Genomic DNA, 12,723 nt, shown 5'->3' with positions numbered 1-12,723 from the left:
TCCCCCTACACTGAGCCCAGATGCATATAGCCAACGGGGTGAAAGGAGGGGATAGAGGTGATCCTGTACCTGGTGGAAAGCTGCTGCTTTGTTTGCTATACACCTGTTGGATTTGTAAATGCAAGCTCCATCAGCTATCAGAGCTGGATAATTTAAGGGCCTGTCCCTCAGGTGGTAACTAAAAAAAAGTTGGGGCACCAAAGTTTCTTTCAAGGAGATAATAGCAATTTGGTTTTATTGTTGGAGCAAGCTAGAAGGAAACCACAGGAGAAGTGCCCACAGGTTCCCCTGGACTCTGGGGAGGATCTCAGCTATTCCCTAGATGCATACTAAATTAGAAGCCAGACTCTTAGGTAGCAGCTTATATGCAACCCAATTTCTTCAAGGGCAAGACTGGGAAATGGGTGTTTTTGCCTATTTTTTTCTGGTTTGAGACTTGAGGATTTAGCCACAGGGAGTGCTTCTTTATTTGCTATGGTTCTTTAAGTCTTATAGACATAAGCCCCACTGGCATTCAAAGCTAGGCATTTCAGGGGTCCATTCCTCAGATGGGAGTCTTAAAAGTTGGGATACTAAGTGTATAGTCCAAACACTTTGCTCCTCATGGAGAAGCTAGTGTTAGAGATTCTCTCCCAACTGTATGGTGTTGTGCCAAGGGCGGGGTTAGTGGCAAGACTGTCTCAGCCTTTCCTACGCATTTTAATGTGGGAATTTTCTCATTCACCCAATATGTAGGAGTCACTCAGCTAGTTTCTGGAGTTTTCTCAGAAGGAATTATTCCATTTATAGTTATATTTTAGTGCATCCATGGGTGAAGGGAAGTTCAGGAGTTTCCTGTGTCATCATCTTGGTTCCTCCCAAATCTACTTATTGAGTTTTTGCAGTTTGTGTCTTTCAAGGAATTTTTCTATTTAATCTAAGTGGTAAAATTTGCTATTATATAGATACTCATTATATTATCATTCTAATGTCTGTAAAATCTGAAGTCATTTCCCCTCTCTTATCCTTAATATTGATATTTTGTATCTTCTCTCCTTTTTCTCTGTCCAACTGGCTACACATTTATTAGTCTTCTAAAAATAAAACATTTTTTTCATTAAATCTCTATATTTTTAAAGTAAATTGACTTCTTTATTATTTTCTTTATTATATATAAGTGGAGATAACTGTTAAGTGGCTACAGCAGTAATCCAGTGAAAAGATATAAGGGATTTGTATAAGATGATGGACAGTGAGGATCAGATTTGAGAACTATTAAAAAGATAAATTAAGATTTTTTTTCTATTAACTGCATTGACTAGAGTGTTAAGGGATAAGGTGGAAACATTGAAGATGCTGTATTTATGGGGACATCATTAAATGAGATAATAAATTCAGAAGGAAATATTAATTTAAGAAAGCAAATAGTAAATAAGAGGAAGTACATAGAAAATTATACTGAGAGATACAGAAATTTGGCTATCTGTGTAACTACCATGAATCATATGTAGTAGCCAACTGTATACTTAGATGTAGAAGTCCTTTAGACTGTCATCAACTAAGTGTATAATGTAGGGGAGGTTCACTATATATAATTGAAAGTAAGAAATCTTATTTCTTTTTAAATAGAAAAAAATGACTCAGTTCATTTAAATTATTTGATTCTATATTACTTTGTTTTTCTAATGCTGAATAAAACAAACAGAAATATGTTTCTTCCATTTTATGATTCTGTCTGTATGTATTTTATTATTATTTGTAATTTCTTTTAGCTTCTTCCAAAAATGTACATACAGTTAAGGTTCAATTTATTTTCTCTCTGCATCAAGTACATATTAGAGGATCCAATGTATAGAGAAAATGGACCAGTTTTCCAAAATATGCTCTATCCTTTGCATTTATTTTCTCAGGGCTATACAATGATCAAGAACATTATTTTCAAATTATATGTTTTAAAAGATAGTATATTTAATTTGCTGCAGTGAGGAGATTGGGTTTAAGCTACTTTGATCAGGGATTTACATCATGTTCTTTCTGTTTTGGAACTAAATGCTGTTCAAAATATTAAAGGTATTGATTTGCTCACTTGCACTATAGCTTCCCTAGATTATTTTTACATTAAAAATGTTACAAAAGTGTTTATAATACTAAAAATTAAACTGTAGAATGAAGCCATGTACCCTTCACTCAAACTCAACAGTAACCAAGATTTTGTCATATTTTTTTCATTTATACTCTTGAGCTTTAATTTTTTTCTTTGTTGAATTATCTGAATTAAATCTCAGGCATTCTATCCTTTTATTGCTATGTATTTCGTTATTCATCTCTAAAAATGGTGGCTATTCTCTTGCATAATATAACGTCATTATCACAGCCAATGATATTAACAGTAATGCCTTGCTATTGTGTACTCTCTGTTCCATAATCAAATCTCATTTTTTTTAATGCCATTTACATTTGGTTTACTTTAATCAGGATTCACATAAGGTCCACATACTACATATGGTTGTTATATGTCATGAGTCTCTTTCATTCTAGTACAGCTCTCTTTTCTGTTTTCCATATCTTTGACTTTTTAAAGAAGCTATGTTCATTGTCCTTTAGAATGTTCTACTTTCTAGATTATTATGTTTGCCTCTTTGTTTTGTTTAACTTGTTTCTCCATGTTCAATACTTCTAATAGTTGAACATTAGCTCTAGAGGCTAACTTTCAGGTTCTTTTTATTTTTTTCAAAAATATGTCACAAGTGATGCTGTCTTCATACTCCATCACATCAGTGGTGACCACATGAAGTCTGATTGTTCTCCCTCTAGTAATGTTAAGATTGACCAGTACTGACAGCTTGATCCCTCCATTCCCAAGTTTTCTATTGATATCTCTTCTAATGCTTTCATTTACTTATGGTCATTTCAGAATCAGTTATTTCATTAGGGACTGCAAAATTGTTTTGTTTTAATGTTATTCCTTCAAAATGTATTACTTAGAAATATTTGGTAAAGAAGTTATTTCCCTTCATTAACTAGGGCTACTTATTTGGTTACCCTGAAAAAGAATAGGAAAAATAAAGCAAACACCAAATTCTTTCTTTCAACTTAAATATTTTCATTCCATACCTTTTTTTCCTGCTCTATTTACTTGTATCATTTTTCATCAACATTATCATTTTACAAATATGTATTAAATATATATGCCAGGAAATGTGAAAAGTTGTGGCCACAAAGATTTAACTGGGGAAGAGACATGTACAAGCATGGGTCTTAAACTGGCTAGTGCCTGCTACATTCACAGACCATTCTGGGAATAAATTCCTTCCTTCACGGTCCCTTGTTGAGGTACTCTAATGAGAAAAAATAGATTTTCTCTTTGGAACTATTTTGAGAAATCTAAAGAATGAGATAGTTGACAAGGAGAATAGATATTGAAAGTTTACAAATTTAGAGACAGATGTAGTAAGTAATCCAAAATTAAGAAAAATCAAAATGGTATATAAATAGTGTCAGGAGATAAACAGGCTAAGAAGGAGGAGGAGGCAGTTGTCTGTGAATGAAGAGAGAGGGTGCTTGGAAAGGAAAGCAGAAATGATGAGAAGAGCCTAGTCACAGTATAGGTAGGCTTCTTGAGTGAGCATCCCATCCTCAGTCACTTATTGCACTCCACAGACTGCCTTCAATTCTGAAGGAGTTTCTTGTCCAACGATTCATGAGACCTCACTCTACGGGTCATGGCACCTCCTATTAGATTGAGTTCAGTTTTCCTTGGGTTCTAGTACAATATTGCAAAGCAGTTTAGTCTTGTTTCTCCATTATGCAAATATGCTTACACAAATTACCTTTTAATTATTTGTAGTTACTTAATTAAGTCTGTGTTCCTTATAACCAAAGTAGCATAACTAACCTGGTATGGTATTATATGGAACAACACATGTATTCCACTCTAGTTGCAGTTAGGTTGCTAGTGAAATGTAAAAGAATGCTTTAATTTAAATTATTGGGATATAAGCAAATAATTTATGTCCTACAAGCAATCAGTTTTACAGAGCTAGGGTTTACAGTGGGGAGAATAGATAATTAGGAAATCTAAAAATCTAGGCTAAAACCACCTAACTTAAGTAAAGGCACAAAAAAAGTCATTTTGAAATTTTTTTCTCATGTTAATTATAGCCATTTTTGAATTTCAAAACGTCAGATTTTATTCTCTACAAATTCACAAAACAATACATTATCTGGAAAGAATAAGAATATTTTTCTAAAAGCATGAGAGTACTATTATAAGAATGCTACTAAGAATTGTACTAATTTAATCACTTCTGAAGATTTCTATTTTCTACCTCTCTGACTTTACATCATGGAGGAAAGAAAAGATTCATCTTGGTTTTTCAAGGTTTATTATGCTTGCCAGATGATTTACTAGTATGTTATAAATGTTATCATCACCATGTAGGGAACTATATGAAATTGACTGGAGCCAGGCACTATACTAAGCATTCTTATGATTTAATGTTTAAGTTAATCTTAAATTCAATTCTAATGACATCAGCCTTATTGTCTCCAAATTGCAGAGAGTGAAACTGAAGCACAGCGGGGCTTTCTCACGATCACACATCTAATAAGTGGCAGAATCAGAATCTGAGCAACCTTTTGGATTAATTGTAAGGAAAGATCCCATGAGTAAGATAATGGGCATCAATCTTTCAATTCAACCCAAACATTTTTGATGCTTTAATGATTAATCTAGATCCAGTCACAATAAACCTGTAACAATAAAACTATAACAATAATTACAAGAAGTTAAAAGTACAAGGTACCAGTTACAGTTGTATATAAACTAACAAAAAAAAAATGTATGCAATCGGTTATTGTAGGAAAAATGTTAACGTAGTATGTACTCACTGGCATCCTTAGGAGAAATCATGAAAGAATTTTTTTTCCTCAGAATTCACTGCTTTAAAGAATTTTACTTCCCTAGTAATTGGGATACGTAAGAATGATCAGTTTTCCTTTGTGTATTAGGTGCTAGAAATGTCAGAATCAAGGTCCACATATATAATGACTCCATAGAATCTGACAGCATACATTCTATGTCTATCCTCATTATTCCTTTAATTTCTCTACTTTTAGGACAAACCTCATTTTACTATAGTAGTTTTTAAACCATCTTAATATTTTCGAATAAGATGAATACAGTAGTCTCCCCTTATCTGCATTTTTGCTTTCAACAGTTTCAAATAACCGCAGTAAACCATGGTCTGAAAATAAATGGAAAATTTCAGAAATAAGCAATTCATAAGTTTTAAATTGTGTACCATTCTGAGTAACATGATGAAATCTCATGCTGTTCCACTCTGTCATCCCCTGGACTTGAATCATCCCTTTTTTTTTTTTTTTTTTTAGCATATCCACACTGTATATGCTACCTGCCCATTAATCACTTAGTAGCCATCTGGGTTGTCAGTTAGATTGTTACAGTAGCACAGTGCAGTATCACAATAAAACCTCTATTTTACTTAATAATGGCCTCAAAGTCATTTACATAACTTTCATTATAGTAAATTGCTGTAATTGTTCTATTTTATTATTAATTATTGTTGCTATTTTCTTACTGTGCGTAATTTATAAATTAAACTTTATCATAGGTATGTATGTATAAGAAAAAACACAGTATATATAGGGTTAGGTACTACCCGCAGTTTCAGGCATCACTGGGGGTCTAGGAACATTTCCTCCATAGAGAAGGGGGCACCACTAATCATAAGTAATAAGTAAAAATAAAGAGGACTGTGTTTTAAGTATGCAAAGATACTGACTGGCTTAGTTAGTAAGCTAACATTTTTGAATGAGACAGACCTGAGCCATCAGACTTTAGAGAAGTTTTACAATGCCTTTCAGACTATTTTTCATATTTAAAAAAATTAGAATGTAAAACAGCACATAGGACCACTATCAGGATTTGAGGAGACCATGTAGTAAAGCACCTAGCCCAGCACTTGCCATTGCCTAGATGCTCTTCAGGTGTTCATTTCCATCTCTCTCCTATTGCACCAAGCTCCCTGCCCTGCAGTGTAAATATAAGGATTTGCTCTCCCCAGGTCTCTAATCTGGAAGGACTGGGGTAGCTTGAGAAATAATTATCTGAATTTAGTAAATTCCATCAAGTATTTCCTCAGGCACATTACGCAAGTTTTTTGGGCTATTTCTGGCCATCTCCACTTCCTTTGGCACTACCAAGTAGCGTTTTCATTGTCTTACAAAATGCTGATTTTAATAATTAACACGGATCCATCCTCAATTTTATTTTTTATATTTAAATATATTTTAAATATCCGAGTTCATTAAAATAATGCCTGTACATAAAGAAAAAATAAACGGATAAAAGGATGATTGGTTTTGTTTTTTTTTTAAACACCTACAGCACCTGGTATTCCCAGGTGGTTTCCCATTCAAGTACTAACCGGCCCGACCCTGCTTAGCTTCCGAGATCAGACAAGATCGGGCACATTCAGGGTAGCATGGCTGTAGACTGATTGGATTTAAATGGCATTGGTGATCCAATTGTTTGTGGTATAAGAGAGCTAAGTACAAGGGAAAAATTATCACTACTAGAAATGTTCAATTAGATAAGTTTACACTCCAGATACTTAAACTGAGTTTCACCCTTAAGTGCAGTTATGATATGTTTTAGGTTTTAGATTCCCTTTAATACAGCTTTAACTGGAAAGGCTAGTTTAGAATTTACTAGTAGAGCCCTGGTTAAAATTCATTCTTCTTAGCTGTTCTCTCTCTTCATGATATTGATAGTTAATCACAATAATGCATGTTACGTATTCTTAAATAGAGAGCAAAGTAACAAAAGATGATTTTTTTTAAATGCGAAGAGAGCAAACTAAATGTCTTTAATTCCAGCTGTAGTTTGAAGCTTCATTTGTACACATGGCACACAATTACAGAACTATTGCTTACTCATTTGTAACAATGAACATACTTTTCTTCAAAGACAAACTTTGCATATCAAAATAATACCTCACATATAATGGATTCTGTGATTTCTTCTGCTGTGACTAATGAATCAGTATTATCACATTTTGACAGTGGTAGATTGTTTTCCTTATTTTACTAAGAGATTTGCAAGACAATAATTGGATTATTAAATTGTGTCTCATGGGATTAAGGTTTAAAACATTTATACTTTGTATTAATTGCTACAAATTAAAAACATCAGACTTTCAAATAATGTTGGAATGGATTAGTTATTTCATTAGACCTTTTATAAATGATAGACTAAATTGAGTTACAACTACATTGAAAATGAAGAAGAGATGAAGTTATACATTAGAGAATTTAATATGTGTATAGCAAAATCTCACAAATTCAGACCAGAATGAGGAGAGTCAATTTTATTTTTAAAATATGAAAAATGAAGTATAATTAATGTACATATTACATATGTACTTGTTTTAATTTTTAGGTGTGTGTGTGTGTGTGTGTGTGTGTGTGTGTGTGTGTGTGTGTATACACAATTCCTATGAGTAGAAATGGTTGTGGAACTTTAAAACCTCTTTCAGTCCTGCTTGTACCATAGTTTGGAATTTATTTGTAATTAGCATGTAAATTGTTAGTGTGTAGGTGGAGATTTCTGAGGTTTATGAAACCAGTTTACTCCTGTGAACACATAAATATTTCCCTTTGCAATAAAATTTATCACTATTAATTTTATTAGCAACTTATTTTTTTTTCTGGAGACTAAAAACTAGCAAATACAAATGTAAATTTCCATTCAGTTTCTGTGATAATTTTTTCACATTAGAAATCAGTGGACTCTAAATACTATGTTCCTGTATGTTTCATTTATAGTTAGAATTTTATTGTTATCAGCAAATATTTATTGAGTGCTCACTCTGTCACTATGTGCCAGTGGCTGTACAAAGTATTTACATGTAAAATCTCATTTAATCCTCACCACAGCCCTAGATATAGTCCCACATTGCACAATTATTATCATCCCCATTTGACAGATGAGGAAATTGAGTTTTAAAGAGATTATTCATTGCTCCACTGGACAGATTAGTTAAGGAAAAATCAAATTAGCAGAGGAAAAATCAAATCTTTATCATTTGGACTCCATTGAAGTTTAACTACCACATTATACTGCTGTGGATTGTGCAGAGGAAATAGCCAGCACTGTGTTAAATTGCAGAAAATAAGCCTCTAGCAAACATGCAGATGGTGTAGACTTCTTAGCCAACCCAAAGCAAAGGCAGAAATATTCAACTTTGGAGTGCGTTGGAAGAAAACAACTTTGCCTTTTGAATCATGATTTGGTACTGGGTATACAATACAGATAAAACATATAAAATTTGATGCCAAAGTGAGATTGCGTATTTGCAAATCTACAAAGAAAATTTGGGCACAGTGCAAAAAGCACTCACAGGAATATGATGATTTGTGGCCCTTTAAAAACTGGAAACAAAATCTAGCCACAAGTTACTCAGAACTTGATAAAATCTGTTGTGAGAAATACTAGATGTCTTTCTCCTCACTCCAAGTACTGATTTGCTTCTTTCATCTGTTGTGTTTTGCTCATAGTTGTGAATTCTGCCCCCTCGCCCCCTACCCCCACCCTCTACCTTTTTGCACTGGTGGGTAGGAGTAAAATTGTTTCAGAAACTGTTGGTTTGGTAGACATTGTCTCTAGGTTATATTTTGGTTTCTGGAATTGTTTAAATCATGTGCTGAAGATATACACCCATACGTGCACACACACAAGCACACATGACTGTGTAAGCACAATTCATATTATTTATAGTCAGGATAGCTAGGTGGAAAAAAATTGTTTTCTAATGCTAGACAAAAATTGGTTAAAGAGGAAAAATAATTTTATCAGTTTTGAACTATAAAACCAATGTCAATAAGATCATACTAGATAAGTTAATCTTGTGTCAATGATAAAATTATGGCAATTTCAAAGCACCAATACCACCACTAACTCTTAATATTAAGTGAGCTATGATCCAGTTTGTAGTCATTGTACACTTTTCTTTGCCCTCTTTCATAGCTAATTAATCACTGCTAATTCTACCTTGAAGACTTTGGAGGGAGGTAATAACTTGATCTGTAATTTGAAAGAAGAGAGTAGTTATGATCAAATGAAAATCGAGGAGAGATAACAGGGAAAAATTATCATAAGACATGGGACATCAGAGAAGCTGAGAAATTAGAAATAATGTGGATGGCTATATATGGAAAGTGTTGGAGAATATAAATAGAAGTTAAAGTTGGGGTCTGATCATCACAATCCAGGAAAGTCACATTAATGGGTTATAACTTTTTTGTTAATGAATGTGTGACAAGCAATTGGGGTTATGAAAGCAGTGGCTTAAAATATCATGGCCTGTGTTTTTAACCCATTTCCCATTTAGAAGAAAAAAATGCAGCCCTCTGCCAGCATTAATTTAATTTTACCTAAACATGCTCTTTGAGGCTGAAGCAAATCTGACTGGTTTTTGATGTGAAAATAAAAATATAAAAACTGTTCTTAGAGTCATTCTAAACAGAACTTGTCTCTAATCTTAATGTAACAGAAATGTATACATAAATCAGGTTCATCAAATGAATCTTCAGCTAACAACCATTCAAGAATGATGTTAACAGCATGCGTAGGAATGCTATGTTTTCTAGGATTTGATATTTTCAGCGATCGAGAATTATTATATTTTATAAATGGAAATACCACTACTAAAAACAGAATGCTGTAAATATAATGATGTCATTTGTTTCCAAAGACTATCAATATACTAGAGTGATGTGAAAATAAGAGAAGTGAGATATTTTGTGGCAAACTTTGGAGATGAGGCTAAGACTGTAATCCATGAGTAATCTTGGTGTAAATGCTGCAGCCACAAGTGCCGCCAGTGAGTATTCTCAGGGAAAATGGGAAGTGAGTAAAAAGTAAATTAGGTGGTAATATAGAGGATATATTAGAAGAGGGAGGGTTAGAGGTGAATACATAAATTGCACTAACAGGCTAGTGCAATTCTTGAGGCAGGTAATGGTAAAGACTTGAGTTAGGGATGAAACCGTAGGAATAGGACAGGAACAGGCAAATTCTATAGTGCTGTCAAAGGAAGAACCACAGGAGAGGAAAGGAGAAGATGCTGTGGATTGTGGTAGAGTTGATGATTCAGTTTTCTGTCTAGGTTTAGCACTAGAGAGTGATGATTTTTTTATTTAATGGGACTATATGTAAGAAAGAGCCAGAGAAGTATTTCCAAATGCACCACAAATAACATAGGTAGCAAAGTAAAATAAAAATACAGACTTCAGAAGAATCTGTGTAACGGTTACATAAATAGAGTAGCTTTGAGTTCTATCTTTCTAGCATACAATATTTGTTATCTCCATAGATAACAGTAAGCACAACCAAATTTGAAATGAGCATATTATAATGCACTATCAGCAAAACTTCTGAAACATATCAAAAAACCTCAGCTCTAAAAGATTGTCTTCTGCATAGAAGTAGAGTTGAGCAAGTAGTAGAGATTGAGATTTAAATTAAAATAGGAACTATTGCATAAACACAAAGCTAATATTTTGAACTGTATATATTTTAAGGTAAAATCAATAAACTAATACAAAAAATAGTAAGAAAAAATAAGTTATGAAGACATTTTCAATGCTTGAGAATTTTTATTATTATTAAAAAAAAGAAATGTGATTAAGAAGCATAAGCTCTATTTCTGATTTTGCCACTGATTTGTTTAATGTTTTAGGACACATTTATTAATCTCTTACACCCTGAGTTTAAATTGAGTTTAATCAGTTACCTTTATGTCTCTTCTCAGTATCAAAAAAATACATATCATTGAATATTTTCTTTATTATAGAGATCATAAGCCTTGGAAAAACAACTCAAGGCTTGGATTCTGACTACCAGTTCCTCATTTGTAAAATGAGAATAATAACAAATAGGGATTTTGTGAGAAATAAATGAATGTTAATTTGTCTTAAAAACTTGAATGTATAGTAAAATTCTCACCGATTTCATTTGAAAAGAGATATTATTTAAAAACTTTTGTGGTTACAAAAATAATCTTATTCAACTTCACAGGTCTATATGAAATAAAAAATAAGTTTTAATGTTTATGTGTTACTTTTTTGAAGAAAATTAATAAAAAGCAAAACTAAAAGTTCCTTCACCCAGGCCTTACAAATTTTCAGTAATTGGATATATATGTGTGTGTGTGTGTGTGTGTGTGTGTGTGTGTGTGTGTGTAAACATGCAGTTAATGTTTATTTTTATATTTTTTATAAAATATGGAATCCTGTTATGCATACTATTAACCTGTAATTTGCTGTGTGTTCCTTTACCACTGTCTGATAGACATCATTTCATGGCAATACAAGCAGATCTACCTTGTTCTTTCTAATAGAGGGATATTACTCTGTGGTTTTATATAACATCAGGATGATGCAACCCATAGAGGGACTACTGTGGTGGAGGAGAGACAGGCATGGGGTAACACAGGTATTGGAATAGCATAAGAGAAGCCTATAGAGAGTCATTAGGTAACTTTTGGAAATCAGGTTCCAACTAGCCCTAATTTTTTTTTTTTTTGTTAATGTTTTCTAATCTGAAATTTTTTCAGTAAAAAATTTTCACTATTATTTTAATCAAAATTTCTTTCAATATTAGAGAAGTTGAGTATCTCTTTTCCTATGGTTATTAATCTTTTCTGTTTTTTTATTGTCTGTTCATTTGCCTATTTTTCTAATATTCATCTTTTTACTATAGATTTTTAGCTATTCTTTTCATTTGAATATTATCTCATTGCATTTTATACATCATATATATTTTTTCTAATGTGTTAGTTTGTTGTTTTTATTTTAAATGGTAGTTTGTATTTGGTTTAGGTTTTGCAATGTTGAAGTTTTAATAGCACTGATGAGAACCCTTTACCCACATTTTTTTTCAAGAATGAAAATCAACCTTACATGGCTTCTGCAACTGAGAAAATCCTTAGACTAACAACTTATTTTTGATTCCTTGTTTTGAAGTTATCTGTTTGGAGCTTCAGGATGAAAGAAATAATATTTTAGAAGTCACTTTGAGAGTCTTTTCTTATGGTAATTACAGCCATTAACTGGGGCCCACAGCTTACCCTTTCCACCAATTTTTATCCTCCTTCAGAAGTATACACAACTTTTACTTTCTGCACGTAATTTCTGCAAATGGCTGCACCAATATATTCTTTTGCATCATATACTCTTAGCCTTGTTTTGTTCAGTCATTTGCACTTATTACTGTACTGTTTTTCTTTTTCATTATAACCCAAGTTTTTTGAAGAAACATCAACCCAAGGGTAAAAATTGAATAGAGAAACAACAGCTACTTAGTATATTTTAGCTTCTCTTTTCACTTCTGCTATGATCTAGCTCCTGAATATCCTCTGTTACAGTTGATGATTTTTATTCTCTTTTTCTGTGTATTCTCTCTGTTTCTGTTCCCCATGTTATTCTTTATCTATCCCCCTGTGATATCATTACAGTCACCGTCACCTGCACCATATACCAAGTTTCCTACCACTGCTAAGCGCTTGATACCGGAATTCTGATTCCCCAGTTACCAAACTTTGTTCATGCTGCTCCTTCCCATTTTTGCTGGGGCCGCAGAGTGATCCTCCATTGAAAATAAGCTGTCATCGCAATCCCTGAGACCCAATGATGAATAATTGTTTTTCCAACCTTGGTATA

The 12,723-nt window shown here is 33.0% G+C and overlaps 1 protein-coding gene and 1 pseudogene across 1 annotated transcript in view; one reads left to right on the top strand and one right to left on the bottom strand.

The window, feature by feature from the left end:
* Positions 1–12,723, top strand: part of UNC13C (unc-13 homolog C) — a 350,422-nt gene that overhangs the window by 181,091 nt on the left and 156,608 nt on the right. The gene's annotated exons all lie outside the window — the stretch shown is intronic.
* Positions 6,380–6,497, bottom strand: LOC112469643 (annotated as a pseudogene).

Source organism: Pteropus alecto, unplaced genomic scaffold (genome assembly GCF_000325575.1).
Source record: "Pteropus alecto unplaced genomic scaffold, ASM32557v1 scaffold86, whole genome shotgun sequence".
Taxonomy (NCBI): domain Eukaryota; kingdom Metazoa; phylum Chordata; class Mammalia; order Chiroptera; family Pteropodidae; genus Pteropus; species Pteropus alecto.
This window is presented reverse-complemented; position numbering and strand designations above follow the sequence as displayed.